This window comes from Macrotis lagotis, chromosome 3 (genome assembly GCF_037893015.1).
Source record: "Macrotis lagotis isolate mMagLag1 chromosome 3, bilby.v1.9.chrom.fasta, whole genome shotgun sequence".
NCBI lineage: Eukaryota > Metazoa > Chordata > Mammalia > Peramelemorphia > Peramelidae > Macrotis > Macrotis lagotis.
Genome location: NC_133660.1, coordinates 84,228,145 through 84,248,786, shown reverse-complemented (window position 1 = coordinate 84,248,786; position 20,642 = coordinate 84,228,145). Strand labels below are relative to the sequence as shown.

At 34.1% G+C, this 20,642-nt stretch overlaps 1 long non-coding RNA gene across 2 annotated transcripts in view; it reads right to left on the bottom strand.

The window, feature by feature from the left end:
* Positions 1 to 4,530: 4,530 nt before the first annotated feature.
* LOC141517677 (uncharacterized) overlaps positions 4,531 to 20,642 on the bottom strand; it is a 64,250-nt gene continuing 48,138 nt past the window's right edge. Inside the window, exons 2-3 of one of the 2 annotated variants that reach the window (XR_012476941.1) lie at positions 14,860 to 14,958; positions 4,531 to 5,510 (exon numbers count right to left, since the gene is read on the bottom strand). This is a non-coding gene — a long non-coding RNA (uncharacterized LOC141517677). Of the gene's footprint in view, positions 5,511 to 14,370; positions 14,782 to 14,859; positions 14,959 to 20,642 lie in introns of those variants that run through there. The other variant, XR_012476942.1, reaches the window with a different exon arrangement.

Sequence of the window (20,642 nt, the reverse complement as noted above, 5' to 3'; positions counted from 1 at the left end):
TGTTCAAGTTTTATATGTAATTGGAAAAAAAATTGACAAAATAAAAACATATTTAAAAAAGAGATCATAGATATCTTTTGGTCAGATATACTTATGGTATATTTTGTGTCTACTTCCATTATGTCTGCGATAATGGACTCATTCCATTGATGTAGCCAAAGGGAGGGAGGCCTTTAAAAATAAATATTTATCCTACCATAAAACTGTAGAATGTCTTTATCCTTGGCTTCCTTGTTCCTATAATCACATTTCTCAACTACACATTTCAAAAAATCTGAAATGATGCTAGTTTTTCAGGATTTTTAGATTTAAAATGCTCTAGAGATAGACTGACCCTTCTGGGACTACTTCCATGACAAAGCGTACCTCAAAAGTCTAAATTACTATATTTTTTGTGCTGGGCTAGAGTTATGTGAATGGGTCAGCATGTATATTCATGACATAAATATTTCTAGCATTTGATATAAATCCAAGAATCTTAAATCTTAAATTGTATCTTGTTGTTGAAACTGAATTTTGCCATAGTACTTTTGTGTGTGTGTGTGTGTGTGTGTGTGTGTGTGTGTGTGTGTGTGTGTGTGAGTTCTTTGGAATATTTGCTTAGTAGTCTTTCTAAAACTGTAATTTCCCAGAGGACCTCACTGGGTATGTGAGTAGCTGAGAAATTCTGTCCATCTTGTGTGCTATGTAAATCACAACTTTATAGCTAGCAATAATATTTAAAGCACTTTGGGCAGTGCCTGCATGCAGGTGGTACTATATAAATGCTTATTGCTTCTATTCTGTCCTTTCATTGAACAAACATTTAGCAAGAACCTGAACTATGTTGGGTAATACAAAGACACATACTAGATACAAAGACAGAAATTAGGAAGACTTTATTTCCAAGGAGGACATGTTCTAATGGAAGAAATAGCATATATCCAGAAAAATAAATACAAAATATTTATAAAGTAAATTCAAAATATTTAGAGGTAAGGAATGGAGAGAAAAATACTTCCTAGCAGAATCAAAATCATCCATTTTCAGGAAGTGACATTTAAACTGAGCCTTGAAGGAAGCTAGAGATTTTAAGTGGTGGTCATAAGAAGGGAGTGCATTGTAGCCTGATCCTGAGGAAGGAAGAAGGAATGTTGGGGTGAAGGGTAAGGAAGTCGTTTTGGTTAGAATTTAAGGGAATGAAGGAAGGCAACATGTTATAAACCTACAAGTTAGACTAGGCTTAGATTGTGAGGGGCTTTAAAAACTGAATAGAGGATTTCATTTTTTTTCAGGAAGGGCCACTGGAGTTTTTGGAGCTGCGGAATGATGGAGTCAGACCTCTGCTTCAGAAATTTCATTTGAGCAGAGGATTGAAGGATGGATTGGAAATGCAGAGACCAATTAGGCAGCTGGTTTTAAAAGTTCTGACGAAGTGATGAAGATCTAAACCAAAGTAGTGGCTTTGTGGGTAGTGGACAGATGGGAGAGAAGTTGCAGACAGAGAGAACTGACAAAACTTTGGCATGTATTTGAAGGGAGAAAGAAATAATAAGAGAGTCAAGGATTAATTTGAGTTTGCAATTCTACAACATCTTTGTACCATTAAAAATGGTTTCCATTCATTTACTTTATAGAATTCTTCTCAAGATTAATAAAATAATAGATGCTGGGCAGCTAGGTAGTACAATAGATTGTGTTGGACCTAGAGTCAGGAAGACTCTTTTCTCTGAGTTCAAATCTGGCCTCAGATAGTTACTAACTATGGGCAAGTCATTTAACCTTGTTTGCCTCAAGTTTCCCCAGATATAAATTAAATGGAAGAAGGAAATGTCAAACCACTCCAGTATCTTTGCCAAGAAAACCCCCCCAAACAGGATCAGGAAGAGTCAGACATGACTGAAAATACTGCCAAGTAAACTCTCTATTCCCAGGGTGTGACCTAAATGAATTTGGAATTATAGTGATTCCATAAGACCACATCTATTGATTGTTTCTGCCCTAGATACAGTAGGACCTCATCATTTCAAGTATTTGAGTTCTTTTAGATTACTAGAAATCTAATATTTAGGAAATTTTATTTTATTTATTTAGTGATGCGCCTAATTTACCTCTAGGAAGTAGCTTACACAGAAAGAATACTGGAACCTTAGATCCAGAAAGATTTCTTAGACATCATCTCCTTTTTTACAGATTAGCAACCCAAGATAAGGAAGGCTAAATTTCTCCTCTTAAAAATGAGTGCTAGGAAGGAACCCTCATTCTTTTTTATTCCCTTTGAATTAGTGTGGTCTTTCATTTGAGCTCTTATATTTGTACATTTTCATGATTTCCAAGAAGGAGTTTTCCCCACAGGTGTTTTCCCCACAGTAGTTTTTCCCACAATTTCTATGAAATCTCCTCATTTTCCTGTCACATTGTTAGTGACTCATTAGGAACCAAGTTACCTGATTCTCTGTAGCAAAGTACTGGTAAAATGCTTTGAGATCCTTGGAAGAACATGCTATAATTTGATAGCCCTTTGTTGTAGACTACTTTCAAAAGAACAGATCATAACTCGTCATACCTTTTCATCAAACTTAAGCTTTGTCCTCCTTCTTTCATAACTCCTTTAGGGCTATTTCCCAATGGTCTCCTTCCTCAGGAATTCCTGACATGGGTTACTACTGCCCATTTGTTAATGATCTCAACTGAGAACTCTACCACTTCCTTTTCCAGACATGTTATCTTCAGTGATAGCCTTTCTACTTCTTATGGCATGCAATTCATCATTAAGTAAATGCTGCAGCCTGTATTTTCCAGCCATTCAGTTTTTTCATTATTGAGTAATTTTTAGAATTAATTCTTAAATTCTAAAAATTCTGTTGCCTCTAGAACAGACCTTTCTGGAGACTTAGTCTTGTTTCTCTTCTCCATACATCCCCCTCCCTCATTTAGTGACATTTTGCTTTCTTTTTCAGGACTTAATAAAGAACTTTAGTGAGATTCTAAGTGTGATGTTTCCACTGGCATAAATAGACAAACTCTCTTATTATATAAATCAAGTAAAGTCAATCATACAAACATTAAACTACTTCTGATATGCTAGACATTAAAAGACCTAGGCATTAAAAAGGAAAAAAAAATTATTGTCCTTTGTAGTATGTAGGTGTCTTAGGTTTCTTATTTCTGTCCTGTGTTTGCCATCATATTTTTCACCATTCTCTCCATTGTCCATGTTTACATTGAGTGTCATTGAGCATTAAAATGTATGTTAATTTAATTTGAAGGGTATTATCTAGTTCTTTCTAGATTTCACCCTTCTCATCCTCTGTACCAGATTTTGACATTTAAACTGCACTTATATTTATAATGTGCTCTTTGTTTATACTTAAGATTATGTAATTCAAGAATGCCATATCTCATGAAATGATATCTCCTATTACCTCTGAATCTCTACACAAAAAATTAAATTCATGCAATTATTTATTTACCTCTTCAGGGAGAGCCTACTAGCCACCCTTACATTAATGTGTATTATCTATTTGCTTTCCAGTTTTGATTACAATGAGAATGTCAAAAGATTGATGATCAATATTGTGGCAGAATGTTCATTCCCTGATTATGGGACAATGATCTCACTTTTAGGGTGCCAACATTTAAGTTCATAGTTATATTCGTGGAAATTGAAGGGATGTCCATCAATTAGGGAATAACTGAACAAATTGTGGTTTATGTTTGTAATAGAATACTATTGTTCTAAATCATGAAGGATAGGATTTCAGAAAAGCCTTTAAAATGAAAGCATGTATTGATGTGGAGTGAAATGAATAGAACTAGAAGAACATTATACACACTAACAACAACATGGGGCAATGGTCGAACTATGATGGACTTGTACATTTCAGCAGTACAATAATCAAAGACAATTTTAAAAGATTTGTGATGGAAAATATCATCCATATCCAGAGAAGAACTGTGGAGTTTAAATTAAACACCAAATCTTATTATCTTCAATTTTTAAAACTTGTCTTATGTATGATGTATTTTTTTCCTTTGTTTTCTTCCATTTAGATTTGATTTTTCTCACACTGTGATCAATATGGATCTATGTTTAGCATGGTTATAAATGTAAAAAAAAAACCTTATATTCAAACCATGGAGGTATTCTTAGAATTTTCTGAACTCTTTTCTATTGCTCTGACATGACCAGAGAAGCAGAAGGGTATCTTAAAGTATTGAGGGCCACTTTTTACTTTTTTATTTCATGAGTTGCTGTGATAAAGAATTTGACAATTCTTTGGTAAATTTACTGGTGAACTTCATCTTCAGAATTAGCTAAGATGATCTTTAGAAAGAGAGGGGAGGAAAAATAAGTATTTCTATAATGTCTATTATGTACTAAGCATAGTGCTAATTTTTTATTTATTTATTTTTCTTAGTTTTTGCAAGACAGTGGGTTTAAGTGGCTTGCCCAAGGCCACACTGCTAGGTAATTATTAAGTGTCTGAGACCGGATTTGAACCCAGGTAATCCCAACTCCAGGACCAGTACTCTATCCACTGTGCCACCTAGCTGCCCCAGTGCTAAATATTTTTTCACAAAAATTCTCTCATTTGATCTTCACAAGAACCCTGAGAGGTAGATCCTATTATTATCCCCATTTTGTAGTAGAGGAAACAGGTAAACAGAGGTTGAGAATTCTCCAGGGTCACCCAGCTAGTAAGTGTCTAAGGTTATATTTGAACTTGTGACTTCTTAACTTCAGTGCTCCAAAATGTCTGTCTGATATTATCAGTGTTAACAACAATGACATTATCTGTCATTGACACTAGACCCAAAGATTTTACGGCATAGTAGAATCTGGTAAAGTTTTCACTCCATTGGCATAAACCTTTAAGAATTTAGGATGTAATTAAATATTTGTTTCTTTTAATATCTCTTTGAAGGCCTAAATGTGCACCATGTTAAAAGAATTCTTGAAAGATATAAATTCTAGGAATTAAGGGATGTTGTTTTCTGAATTAATCAGACAATATGTGGAGTATTGATTCAATTTTAAGGATTTAACTGGGAAAGACATTACTAAACTGAAGAATGTCCCAGAGGAGGGCAACCAGGGTGGTTTAAGAGACTGTTGTGTGTGGGAGTACTGTAAATTTTCATCACTTGGTGTCCTCTAGCACCACAGTGTTTCTTACTGGTTGATTGAAGAGTGCCATGGGAGTGGGAGTGGATCAGGGACTGGGGAGGATATTTAAGTACTTGTATTTGGTTTAATAAATGGAGAACTTGGAGAGCTAGGAGAACTTTAAGGAGAACTTGTCACCCTTGTCTCCCTTGTCTCCTGCACCTTCAACATTTGCCTGGGAAAGGATAAGCTAGCTGGCAGGAACCTAACACTTCCTGAGCTGCTAGTCTAACAGGAACATAATAGTGTGGGGAAAGGCTTCAAGTCATTCTACATGATGAACGGAAGGAACTGGGGATATTTAGTCCATTGGAAGGCTCTCTTCTCTTTTGTTGCTGTTGTTAATGATGATGTTGAGGAGCTACAGAAAAAAAGACATGAACATTTGATTTAGTCTATTGGTAATATGAGGCAATGATGAAGTAAGATTCTTCTATTCCCATAATATATGTAAACAGTATGATTGCTTGAATTCCACCGATTGGAATAAGAGGGGAATTAGCTTAAGTAAACCTTGAGACTTAGGAACTAGCTAGGAACCCTGTGAATGTTAGTTTCAAGTATAATAGCTCTGCCTTAAGATACTGTCATATTTCCATGCCAGATATAAGATCAATTTTCTTTTATTAAAAATATTTTATTTGGTTTCCCCCCCAACTACAGCAATGGTGGTTTTTAACCAATCATAAAAAAATCATAAAAAAAGGTGTTGAGCTTTACATTTTTGTTCTTCCCTTCCTTCCTTTTCTTCTCTCCCCCTCCCACTGACAGCCTCTACATTTACAACCATGCTAAACATAGATCCATTTTGATCATGTGAGAAAAGAATTAGATCCAAATGGAAGAAAGAAAATATTAGAGAGAAATAAAATGACAGACAACTTTTAAAAATTGAAGATAGTAAGTTCTGGTCTTCATTTAAATTCCACAGTTCCTTTTCTGGGTATGGGTGCTACTTTTCGTCAAAAGACTTTTAAAATTGTCCTTGATTATTGTACTGTTGAACAAGTCCATCATGGTTTATCATAGCCCCATGTTATTAATGTGTGGAATGTTCTTCTGGTTCTACTCATCTCATACTGCATCAATTCATGCAAGGCTTTTCAGGTTTTTCTGAAATCCCATCCCTCATGATTTCTTTTCTTTTTTTATGGTTTTTTTTTTTTTTTTGCAAGGCAAAGGGTTGGTTAAGTGGCTTGCCCAAGGCCACACAGCTAGGTAATTATTAAGTGTCTGAGACCGGATTTGAACCCAGGTACTACTGACTCCAGCCTGGTGCTTTATGCACCGCTCCACCTAGATGCCCCGCCTCATGATTTCTTATAGAACATTAGTATTTCATCACATACGTATACCACAATTTGTTCAGCTGTTCCTCATTGATGGGCATCCCCTCAATTTCCAAGTCTTTGCCACAACAAAAAGAGCTGCTAAGAATATTTTTCTACATGTGGGATTTTTACCCTTTTTTCAAGATATGATCAATTTCCTAAACTCATTTAATTCTCTTGTCTCAGAGATCTCTAATACAGGGTTTACTAAAAGTCTTAGCACAATTTTAAGTTTGAATGTTATTATTATAATAATTCAGAAAGTACATGAGATGAATGTTCTTCCTAATCTTTATGCTTGGATGCCTTCAAACAACAATAAGACTTTTGGAAAACCCTATCACCCTGTATATATATATATTTACATGGAATAACTACTTATCTTTCTACCTCTACTGATCATTAGATAAATGCTTTTGACCATGTTTCCTTACTTAGGTTCCTGAATTCCTTAGATGAGTATATCATTTTTGGTATTATAATATTGTACTATCAACTCTTTGATGCAGTCCAACAATTCTCAAAGCATAGTTCTGGGTCCCCTGGGCATCTCTAAGAGCATGGGATTAAAATTATCATAATAATATGAAGACATTTTAATTTCAAACAAAAGTTTTTGGGATACCAATAATTTTTATGAGTATAAAGAGGTCAAGAGACCAAAAGATTTGAAAACCACTAATGTAGCCAATTCTTTTTAAGTAAGCACTACCTTGCAAAGTCATATTTCATTAGGTGTCTCAATTCATAAAATCTTGATGTGATACCAAATCTTAAATTTCAGAATTGGAAAGGACTTGAGGTCATCTGGTCCAATCTAGCCCTGAATGAGAATTCCTTCTACACATATACTATATTACAAATCAATACATTTCATGATTAACTCAATTGTCAAGAAATTTTTCTTGACTTCAGTCTCTATTTCTTCATTTATTTCTCTTGATTATGTAGTGGAAAAAAGCTCTGGGACTGGAGTCAGGAAGATCTGAGTTCAAATAAAGCCTCAAACTAGCTATGTGACTCTGGGGCAGTCATTTAGCCCTGTTTGCCTCAGTTTCCTCATATGAAAAATGGAAATAATAATAGCACCTCCCTCACAATATGAGGATCAAATGAGATAAGAATTGAAAAACACTTAAAACAGTGCCAAGCATATCATAGGCACTATTATATATGTTGTTGTTTGTTTTTCATTCTCAAATAGGATGAATGACATCAGAAGAGTGAGGACTTGACTTGCAAGTGAATTGGATTTAAGTGAGAAAGCAAAATCATCAGCCTCACTCCCTCCTCTAGAGTCAACAGACACCAGCGCAAGTCATAGATTATTACCACTAGTGGTGGCCCAGATGCAGTAGGAGACATTGGGCTTTTTAGCCTAAGGTCTTTTTCAGGTTCCAGTTTGTCTGAGGCAACATCCATTCAATAATTAAAGACTAGGCAAGAACTGAGGCAACAAAAGGATCTAATTTGCCTTCACAAAAGAATCATTCTGGGAGGGAAGACCCTCAGAAGTTTTCCGAATAAATGGTAGCTATTACTTAAAGACATATACTATTTATTAGCTAAGTCATTCCTTCAGACCAGATACTTATATTTCCTTCAACCAGTCTTGTTATATAGCACTAACCTGAAACATTTCTTTATTCTGGATTCCCTCCTTTTCAAACTCTCTATTGTTATTATTATTAATTAATATGTTACATATCACCAGAATTATATATTAATTAACATAGTAATTAATATATTATTTAAATTATATTTATATATTAGTTATAATTAATTATTATTAATATCATTCCTAATATATTATTAATATCCTTCCTAAAATCCAAAATTCATTGCAATATTTCAGATGCAACTTGATTGAGGATACAGTACAATGACAATACCACTTTCCTAGTCCGGGATAAGATTTTTCTCTTAATACAGCCCAAGACTTCATTAGCTTTCTTGGTTGACATAGCACAGGGTTGAGTTTACCATCCACTAAAATTCTTCAGATCCTTTTCAGAAGACTTTTGTCTAGCCATAATTCCTCCATCAAATTTGAAATATAAAATTAGATTTTCTTGTTGAATCTATTTACTATCCATATTTTGTACCTTTGAAGGTAAAAGTGTATGAGATCAGGTAAATTATGTGTTTTCTGCTAGTCCTATATATTTGGTACTCTCTGTGGTATAAGGCTTTGTGCATTTATGGGAGCATTTTCTTCCCTTTTCTTCATTTTCCACATGAAATGATATCAAGACAGGAAAGGGAATAAGCTTTAATTAAGTACCCTCTATGTGCTAACTGCTCTAACAATATTATCTGATCGATCCTCCATTTATGCTGGAAGATAGATATTACTTTACATTTGAGGAAACTGAGGCAGGCAGAAGTTATGACTTGCCTAGGGTCATATTTCAAGTAAGTGTTTGAATCAGATTGAACTCAAATTTTCCTTCCTCCAGGACAGGTGCCCTAACCCATGCAGCACTTAGCTGCCTCTAAAGATAGCCAGGATTTAAAGAATTCTTTAAAGTTTTCAAAGTTCTTTAAAATTTATCTCCTTTTATCATCACAACAAGCCTGAGAGGAAGGTGCTTGTATTGTTCTCATTTTACAACTGAAGAAACTGAGACAAAGAGAGGCTAATTGACTTGCCCTGGATCACATAGTTAGTAAATGTGTGAGACTGGATTTGAACCCACTGTTCCACTTAGAACATAGATATTTTTTCAACTCTACATTACTCCATCCTTGTCTAAGAGTCTTTATTTAATTTTTTAAAATTTTAATTTTTGTAATAAAACTAACATTTCCATTACATAGTACAATAAAAAAGATGATTGTACATGAAACTGTTAATCTTCTATGCACAGCTTGATATTCCTTCCAAGTATACAAAAATTATCATGTAAATTTCTTTTCTTCGATATCCCTCTCCTCCACTTCAAATTGTAGATTAAAAATCTATAATCATTGATCTAAAACTGGAAAGGACCTCAGAGATATCTAGTCTAACACCCCTCATTGTTTTGAATAAGGAAACCAAGACCAAAGTTGTGACTTGCCTTACTTAAATCACACAGATCATAATGTGTATACACACACACACACACACACACACACACACACACACACACACAAACATATATACACAGGTACTTCACACTGTAACACATAATTTTCACAGAATCAGAGAGCTATGGAGTTTTAGAACTGAAAAGTTCTTCCATCAAGTTAAACCTAGACTTGAAAAGGAATTCTTTTCTAACTTCTAACTTCAGTGATACCTGACCACCTGATGGTTCAGTCTTTGCTTAAAGATGACAAATGTAGAGGGGGCATCTACCACCTCCTGAGGCGCTTGGTTCCACTTGAGTGAGTTGTTTCTTAGGAAGTTTTTTCTTGACTTCAAGCCTAAATTTACTCCTTTGAAGTTTTCACCCTTTGTTCCTATTTCTGCCCTCCAGGACAAAACTGAACAAAGCTAATCCCTCTTCCAAATGACAACCCTTAAGAGCTTGAAGATAGCTATCTTTTTTCCTCTTCCTCTCACCCTCAAATTCTCTTTTCCAAGTTTAAAAATCCTTAAAGGAAATCAAGATCTTTCAGCATCCTGGTTGATCTCCTTTCAAAATTCTCTAACTTATTAATGTCTTTCCTAATGTGACTCCTGGTATTGAACACAATACTGTTAGAGGCAATCTGACCAGGGCAGAGTTCAGGGTGGTGGTCACCTCCCCATTCCTGAAAGTTTTGCCTCTCTTTGGCAGCCTGAGTTCTTGGAAGCTTCTTCATCTGTCATAAAAGACTGATGATTCAAATTGAATTGGCAATTCTTTCTTATCTCCAAATGTGTTTTTTTTTCAGAGAAACTACTGTCTAATCATATTTCTCCCAGTGCTTTTTGTTCACTCTCCAAATCTCATTCCCCTAAATCATCCACTTCCTAATAAGAACAGAATCACTGGAAGAATAACTGAGAGAAGAAAGATAAAATCCAAGTTTAATGTACCAAATACCTGTATAACTTTATAAAATGAAGTTAATATTCAGATATAAAGAAATAGTGTTGTGATTCTATGTGACAAATTAATAAAACAGTTTATTTATTTTACAAAAAACCTCAAGCCTATAACTATACTCCCAAAGTATCTGTAAAAAAAGCCCTCAGAAATGTCAATATAAAAAGAATTAATTTTCTTCATTTTGAATTAATTTTTTCCAAATGTTTTACTCTAAGCTTGGCAGAATGGGATCTAAAGTAAGATAAATATATGGGGAAAAAATTATGTTATATATGTTTAAAGGGAATGGTATTGAGATTGCAAATACGAGTCAGTTTAAATATTTTTATATTAGGCAAAATTAAATTAAAAATATCTAAACCCTACACAATGCTCAGAGCAATTTCAAATACAAAACAAAATAAACCTGTGGAATTCGGTGGTTAACAAACACATATTTAATCATTAATGAAAAGACTGAACATGGCTGCAAATACTTAGCAGACAGGGTTTTGGAATAATGGAAAGACTTTCTTAGGAGATGTTTACCCTTCAAGGTAATGAATCCTGGCATCATGTCAGCAATTTAAAGAACTTATGAAATTCAAACTCTTAGTTGGCCAATTTAACTTGAACATGTGGACATGCAGAAATTTTTTAACACTATTAAATTGTGGAGTCTAGTAAACCTTTTGAGATCAGCTTTAATAATTCAAAATCAACCCAGGATTTAGAAATTACACCTCTTTTTTTCCTTAATTATTACTTATAAGCTACTCCTTTTGAGTCAGAAGTCACACCCAATATACCCATCTCTCCCCAAACATAAACAGATATATGAAAAGAATACTGGAAAGTTAGCACCTGCAATATATATATATATATATATATATATATATATATATTCATAAATATTTCAAAAACATTTTATATTCAAAGATGAGACTTTAGACACAGCAGTAGGCCATGTGTTTTGAATTGTTTTTTTTAGTGGTGGTGATGGGTTTGTGACCAATTGCATGAATATGTGTGATGGATGGTTGGGATTAGTCTGTGGCTATAAAACAAAGCCTGAGAGATTAATACCAAGACCTTGACCTCATTAGCATTATACTCTAACCACTGCTAGCTGAAAGAAAATTATGGAGTCAGAAATAACTATAATAAGTATCAGCAAAAATATTTTTATGAGCAAATACATTTTTATTTAATTTTATCTCATTCTTGTATTTAATTCTTTCCCCTCCAATTCATTTTGTTCATACATGTTATAATTTCATTTTCAGAAATTCTCTGTTTTTTTTAAATGCATCGCAACATTTGAAATTGATGAAATTATAGTATTTCTTTCCACTGGCTATTTAAAAAGAAAATAAAAACTTTTCAGGGTAAAATTATTGACTCCCAGAGTAATAAATATGTTGATGGAACTTAAAATAACTATTATTGATACTTAATAAGAAAGAATTTTCATAAGAGTATGGGAAAGTTATGTCTTATGTAGATTATTTTTTATAATTGAAATAATAATATTTGCATAGTTAGATTGCTGCTTGTAAGGAATATTATATGGAGTTAAGAAGATTTGAGTACCAATTCAGTATCAGATACTTACTGGCTGTTTGACCTTAGGCAAATCACTTAAATTTTATCTGCCTTAATTTCTTCATTTGTAAAATGGAGATAATAATAGTGTCAACCTTCCAGAGTTTTTTTTTAAATAAAATGAGATATTATATGTAAAATAGCTTTCTAACCTTAAAGCTTTATATAAATGCTAGTTATTATTTTCAGAAAGAAAGCATGGTTTTCATTGACAGCATGTTAATTTTAATTGGCAGAATGTCTCTGGGATTCACTCTAAGATTTTTTTATATTTAAAATATTTGCTAAGAAAGGATTTCCAGAATTGTCGAAATTTGTATAGGAAACTTATCATAAGATACAGAGATTAGTTGTTACTATATACAATGTAAATATTGGTGCCAGAGAAAAATTATTATTATTTGACAACCAGACTTAATTTCATACATAATCAAATGTGTGTGTGTTTCTGTGTGTGTGTGTGTGTGTGTGTGTGTGTGTGTGTGTGTGTGTGTGTGCGCGCGTGCACGTGGAATGGTACTGTCAGACTATATTTGACTTCGTCTTTTGTGGACTAGACAATATTAAATTTCCTCTCTTTTGGTTATTTACTTAGATAATTTGAGCCATCACCATTTCCTAGAGAAATTTAACTGATATAAAAAAAAATCACCACAGTAAGGATAACAAAAGAGCCAGGAAAGCAGCCAACACTGATCTTGCCAACTAGAGAGAAACAGCCTGAGGCAACACTGGTTTTACTGTAAAAGCTTATTTGCAAAACAGCATGGAGGTGGGGCATGAAGATTATGTATGAACAGTGTTACCTCACAGAATTGGGAAAAAAAGAAAATGATCTTACAGAGAGCTTGTAGTTGATTAAACTGATTCAAATCATCACAAGATGAAATTGTGGAAGCATATACAATAAACATGTAATGGAACAGACATAGCAACATTTTTGTGGTACTCTAGCATCATCAGGGACAGTGAGGTGGTACAGTGGATAGAGCACTGGATTTGGAGTCAGAAGGACTCATCTTCCTAAATTAAAATTCAGCTTCAGATACTTGCTAGCTGTGTTACCCTGGGCAAGTCACTTAACCTTGTTTGCCTCAGTTTCTTCATGTGCAAAAATGAATTAGAGAAGGAAATGACAAACTATTACAAAAATATCCCTCTGATATCTTTGCCACAAAGTCCCTAAATGTGGGTCACAAAGTCACAAATGAAACAATAAATAACAACAACTAAAACAACATTCATCTAGATAAAGAACTGATACACTCAGAGAAAATCTGAAATATATTTTCCCCTAATTTGTCTTGATTCTCCCCCAACCCAGAACATGGTTGAAGCAGAAGTAATGTTTTATGTGACTATTTATTTACAATGGAAGACTAGCATCCCTGATGTGAAGGCTTGCTGAGCCCTTTTCAGGGCTGCTTGTCTTCCTCTAGTGTTTATCTGGAACTCAAATTTCACTGGTGGCTCCAAAAAGCACGTATGCATTGGTCACATCCTGGTGTATACTGTCTTGGCAGATGGTTTAAATCAGATAGGATAACCAATATGCTGCAATCTTGTTGGTGAGTTAGGGGGTGTCCATTGCCAAGCATGCAAAGACTTTCTCCAGTAGAATGGACAGATGAGAACAATTTGCTCCAATGGCCATGAAGGGAACTAAAGCAAGTGCTGCAGAACACTTAGAGTTTGATCATCCATCATATAAACCAAGGTCATCCATTGCATCTTGGGTCATCACCAGATTTTTATCTTGCTATTGGACTTCAATGATTATGGAAGAAAGAGTGAAGTTGGCAACTATGTACAATTATGTCTCACTTAAATCCAATTTGCACACAAGTCAAAACATCACTCTTTAACACTGATCCTTCTTAAAAATAAAGGACAAAAAATTACATCTTGGTGGAAGAGAGAGAAAATGTGAAACTAAAAATAAAATTTAAATTTAAAAATCCATAGAAAAAAATCAGAGATAAGCAGGTCAACTTGGCACATTATATATATTGATATATGTGTCTTTAGTTTCCTTTTAAATACAGAAAAAGCACAAATCAGTAGAAGAGGAGACCTGGAGTTAAGCCTTAAGGAAAGCTAGGAGATGCAAAAAAGGTACATAGAAGATAAGATGAAGACAATTACAGTAATGGTTTCTAACAAAAGGGAAATTATATATATTGTATTTATTATATATTCAAAAAGAAAATAAATCTGTAATGAAGTTTCTCATACAATCTCTTTGTTTGACTTTATATGGAAACATCACTTTTATTTGGTGGCCATCAAGTTCAGAATAAGAAATAATTTTTATAATAATAGTAGCTGCTGATTAATTTCTTTCTAGAGACTGCCTTAGCTAAGGAAGATTACTTTGAAAGAAGACTATACTTTGTGTTTTCCTTTTATTTTCTCTCACAATTGAGATTGGCTCAATTTAAGTCTGTGATTCTTCTCCATTGACTTTTTTGATTACAGAATTAATAGCTGTTCTTGTATCAGGGAGTTGATGTCACAGAGGTCTAATAAACAGTAAATGCTTAGATGAAAAGGTCTGAGCTATCAAAGGGAACTTCTAGGTTTCCAGAAACTCATTTTATTTTTACCAAAGATGAAGAAATTAGAAATAAGATCTTAGATGTTCATGGTTCTTTAGCAGGTCATAGTGGCAAGAGTCCTCTTCTATAAATAATATCTACAGATCAAAAAAGAAATGTGTTTTATCACCAGCATATCTAAAGGGCATAGAAATCTAAAAGAAAATCATACATACAAGGTGACAATCTGGTGTTTCAACTTTGGGCAACATCTTCTCTTTCCAGGCAGCAACACAGCAGATGTTTTATCAGTACAAAGGGTGGAGAAGTGCTTCCTGCAATATTAAATTCATAGGATTATAGAACTAGATCTGGAGGTGATGTCGGAAGACGTATTGTCAAAATTTTTCACTTTACAGATTCCTGGCATAAGGAAAGCTCCCACTCCTAAGAGAAAGGTTTTTGGCCATAGTTTGTCTCCTTAATTACCGCAGCTATGGCCAGGACCTCTGGCTTTGGGTGCTAAAAGATCTATAGACCCTAAAGTCCTTCACAGGGTGGGGAAGGAGAAGAACCTCTAGAGCCAATGGATAGATTTCAGGGAATCTATGACCTTAGATAGGGGGGAAAAGCATTTTTATTTCATTATATTTGTTTTTCATGGTAATTATATGTATTTAAAACATTATTATAGGAAACATTCCACAGGTTATACAAGACTACCTAAGGGATCCATGAAAGGTTAAGTATCCCTGACCTAGGAAGCTATAGAAGCAATCAGGGAATTGTTCAATCACACTTCCGTGAGGCATAACTGTTGTAAAAGTCTCCTGCTGATAACTACCCATATGACCCTGGGCAAGTCACTAAAACTATTTTTCTTATCAATAAAATTAGATTTCCAAGATCCTTTTGGCTTTAAATTGATGATCCTTAGTGACCTGTTGTAACTTACATTTGGCACATACAATTCTGTTTTATTTATACAACTCATTTGAAATAGATGTAGAAAAGGCAGTAAGAACAGTTCACCCCTATTATATAGAAACAGAATCTGGTACAGGGTCCACTGATGTGACAACTCCCTGTGACATCATGGAAGCATCCTGTTAGTGGAAGCAAATGAACAAAACTGATCTGACTGTGCCTTGGAAAGACTTCCCTGTTTCTGATAAATGACTAGGTTTGGGGTTTTCAAAACTGGTACAACAATCTTCAGAAGAGCAGGAAGGAGATTGGAGAATGGTAGAACAGTAGAGAGAAGGCTGGTGAAGCAAGGATGACTTAGCAAGTCACTTAACCTTGCTGAGCCTCAGTCTTTTCAAATGTTAAAATAGGGGTGCTGGTAATGCCTGGCTCACAGATTGCCATGAGCCTCAAAGGAACTACTGCTTGTAAAGTACCATTGGATCATGGGTCTGGAACTGCCAGGGACCACAGAGACTTCCCAGTCCAACCCCCCCCCCAATTTAATAGATGAGGAGTCTGAGGTCCAGTGAGGTTTAAAGATTGACTCATCACATGAGCAGAAAATATCAGAGGAAGGATTTGAACTTAGACTCTTTGATTCCTAAGCCAATGTGCTTTTCACTATAATATACTATATCAGGTTTTATTAATTTTCCATCACCATGTAAATTGAGTATAATCTCAGAATGAGGAAGAATGGGATTTAAAACCAAACTCTGACACACGCAACAACTGTGTGACCTTGGGTGAGTCTCTTTCCCCTTCAGTGCTTTAGGCAACTAATAACTGAAATTTCATAAAAGGTACAAGGATTTTCCTCATCAGGCATTTCTCCATAATAGACCTAGTTCCTATTCCTTTCTATAGTTTTAAAATGATTTTAAAATGAAGTATATGATGACATCCTGATGAGCTGAGGATTCTATGATTATCCTCAATTATGAGTCATTGATCTAGAGCTAAGGTTATACATGATGTGAGATTAATCTTCTCATCTCAACCCATTTGTTTTGGAAAATAACTGAGGAAAGATTTAAGATTCATACTGTATAAAGATTTTTCTGGCAAGTACATTTTCTGGCAGTGAATTGCATTTTTATTGATGGAACACAGTCACAGATAAGTGTGTATCTGCCCAGTGTCCTTTTTATCATGCTAGCTGTTCCATGTCAGTCATTTTAAATTAATTCACTGAATTTTAAATTTTACTTTTCTTGCCTTTTACCCTATCAGTTGCCACTATTAAGAACCAACTAAATTCCATAATCAGCTAAGTGGTGAAGTGGATAGAACGCCAGACCTGGAATCAGAAGGACCTGAGTTCAAATCTGACTTCAGCCAATTGACACTTCCTAGATGTATGGACCAGTTAAGTACATATGAGTTCTAAGTACTATTCAGTAGTGAATCTTGGCTTCCTGAAAGTTAGAATGTTATTGTCCTTGATTCTGGCAGAGGACCATGCCATCAGGAAGGAATGCCATGACATCCAAATGAATTGGATATAAGTGAGGGGGCTGTGAAAAATCATCAGCATGACTTTCTCCAACAGAACCATCTGAATCTAGTGACCAGATATGAATCAGGATGATTGGAGATGACTTTGGATTCAGTGGGAGACTTTGGTCTTTTAAAGCTAAGGTCTTTCCTAGTCACAGTTTGACCAAGGCAATGCCCATTCAGTAACTAAAGTTAGGTAATAGAGATATGAGGCAAAGAGGCCAAGAATGACAACTTTTATTTAATTTAGCAACAAAAAATTAATCTAGGAGGGCAAGACCCTCAGGGTTTCTCAGTGATTGCTATAGTTTGTCCTTTGTTTTTCTCCCCTTAGCTTAGATTTACAGTTTTATTCCCTAGGGTTTAGGATGGAAGAGGCCATCATCTATCCAAGAAGATCCCATATATTTTGATTTTAAAGACCACCATGAAATAAGGGAGATGATGCTATCACATACAAGAGACAGGGTTTTAAGTTGGGGGCAAAGGGGGAACTGTGCAAAGTCATCAGTCTCACTTTCTGGATGTTAAATACCTTGCAATTGAATATGACTTTGCTGTAGGTTCTAGCTACTATGTTATGTTGTTCCAGATAGGCTTGTCAACAGAATGTCTTAAAGTGGTGGTCATAGGATCAGAGATGGAGAGCTAGAAGGCACCTTTAGAGGTCTTCTAATTTAACCTTTTCATTTCAAGCACATAAAAGAAAGTCAAAGTTCAAGGAGATTAAACTACTTGCTAAACCTACAAAGATAGTAAGTTTAAGAAAGTGAATTTGAACTTAGGACAATCTTTGTCTCCAAATCCATAATGCCATAGTGTTCACAGATTTTGATTGGCTCAGAGAGGATACCAGAAGGAATTCTAAGGTGAGGGGAGAATTTAGAGCCAGAAATCCTCTTAGAAATCATTTCATCAAAGCTTCATGTTATATAACTCAGCACATTGAGGTCCAGAGAGAGACTAAATTTAAAAAGGAGAAAAGGAGGGTGAAAAGTCTTGTAATCATGTCAAAAAAAAAGGCTGAAGGAATTAATTGGAAATATTCATACCGGAGAAAAGAAGACATAGGGAAGACATGATAATTCTCTTTTAATATTTGAAGAGTGATCATATCAAAGAATAATTAAACATGTTTTGCTTAGCTGTAGAAAGCAGAATGAAGTGTTTGGGGATTTAAATTGAAGAGAAACAGAATTGGATTTGATGCAGAAAAAAATTAACCACCGAACCCCCCCCAACCCCCCCCCAAAAACTTCCTAAGGTGACTAGGTGGTTTCTGGACCTGGAGCCAGAAAGATCTGAGTTCCACTCCACTCTCAAATACTTAGTAACTGTTTGAACTTGGGAAGTTACTTGACCCTGTTTGTCTCAGTTTCCTCATCTGCAAAAAGAGCTGGATGAATGATGAGACATACAAGGAGACATTTAGTAATGGGAGTACCTCAACTTCCCTCTCTCAGAATTAGATAACTCTAACCACAAAATAAACAAGAAGAAAATTAAGTAGGTAAATGAAATCTTAGAAAATGTAGATATGATAGAACTCTGAGAAAACAATAGGGATAGAAACGAATAAGAGAATATACCTTTTTCTTGGCAGTATATAGCATCTATACCAAAACTGATTATGTACTAGGGCATAAATATCTTATAATCAAATGAAGAAAGGCAGAAATAATAAATGCAAGCTTCTCAGACCGATGCAATAAAAATTGCATGTAATAAAGGGTCACAGAAAACGAAACCAAAACCAAATTAAGTAATTTAACTTTTAAATAATGAGAGGATCAAACAATAAATCATAGAAATAATCAATAATTGCATTCAAGAAAATGATAATAAGGAGATATATCCAATTTATGGGATGCAGCCAAGGCAGTTTTGAGGGGAAACTTTATATCTTTAAATTTCTATATGAATAAAATACAGAAAGAGGTTATCAATGAATTAGATATGCTACTAAAAAAAGCTTTAAAAAAGAACAAATTAAAGATCCCCAGTTAAATACCAAATTAGAAATTGTGAATCAAGGGAGAGGTTAATGAAATTGAAAACAAGAAAGCCATTGATCTAATAAATAAAACTAAGAGTTAGTTTTATGAAAAAGCCAATGAAATAGATGAACCTTTGATTAACCTGATTAAAAAAAAGAAGATAAAGCAAATTACCAATATCAAAAAAATGAAAAAGGTGAACTAACCACCAATGAAGAGGAAATTAAAGAGATATTTCTGAGATACTTTGTCAAACTATATGCCAACAAATTTGATAACCTGAATAAAATGGATGGATATTTACAAAAATACAAACTGCCCAGATTAAGAGAAGAGGAAATTACAAACTTAAATAACCCCATTTCAGAAAAAGAAACTGAAGAACCCATCCATGAACTCTCTAAGAAAAAGTCTTCAGGTCCAGATCATTTGTACAAGTGAATTCTACCAAACTTTGAAGGAACAAGTAATTCCTATTCTACATAAACTATTTAAAACAAATAGAAGAATGAATTCTGCCAAATTCCTTTTATGACACCAACATGGTGTCACAAGAAGAACTAAAACAGACAAAGAAAATTATAGACCAATGAACATTTATGCAAAAATCTTAAATAAAATTTTAGCAATGAAATTTCAGCAAGTTATTACTAGGATAATACACCATGAACAGGTAGGATTTATATTAGGTAGGCAGGGGTTATTCAGTATTAGGAAAACACTCAACATAATTAAACATATCAATAGCAAAAACCTGCAGAAATCACATGATTATCTCAATAGATGCTGAAAAGGTGTTTGATAAAAAAAAATATCCATTCCTATTAAAAAAAACAAAAAATTTCAGGAATAAATTAAGTTTTCCTTAAAATAATAAGTACTATCTGTCTAAAGCTGTCAACAAATATTATATGTAATGGGGATAAACTCAGCATTTCCAATAAGATGAAGGGTGAAACAAGGGTGTTCATTATCAATATTAATATTCAATATAGTAATAGAAATCCTATCTGTATCAATAAGAGAAGAAAGAGAAATTGAAGGAATCAGAATTGGCAATGAAGAAGCAAAACTTTCACTCTTTGCAGATATGATAGTTTAGAGAATCTAAATCATCTTAAAAAATTACTTGAAACAATTAACAAATTCAACAAAGTAACAGGATGTAAAATAAACCCAAATCAGCACATATATATATATATATACATATATATATATACATATACATATAGAACAAAGCCCAAGAGCAAGAGATAGAAAGAAAAATTCCTTTTAGAGTAACTGTAGACAGCATTAAATACTTGGGAATCTACCTCTTTAGACAAACACAGAAACTTTATGATCACAATTATAAAGCACTTCTTACCTAAATAAAATCAGATTTAAATAATTGGAAAATTATCAATTGCTCAAGATTAGATTGAGCTATTATAATAAAAATGACATTTCTACCAAATTAAATTAATTATTCAGTGCCATACCAATCAAACTACCAAATAATTATTTTATCAAGCTATGAAAAGTGGTAAGAAAATTCATCTGGAGCAACAAAA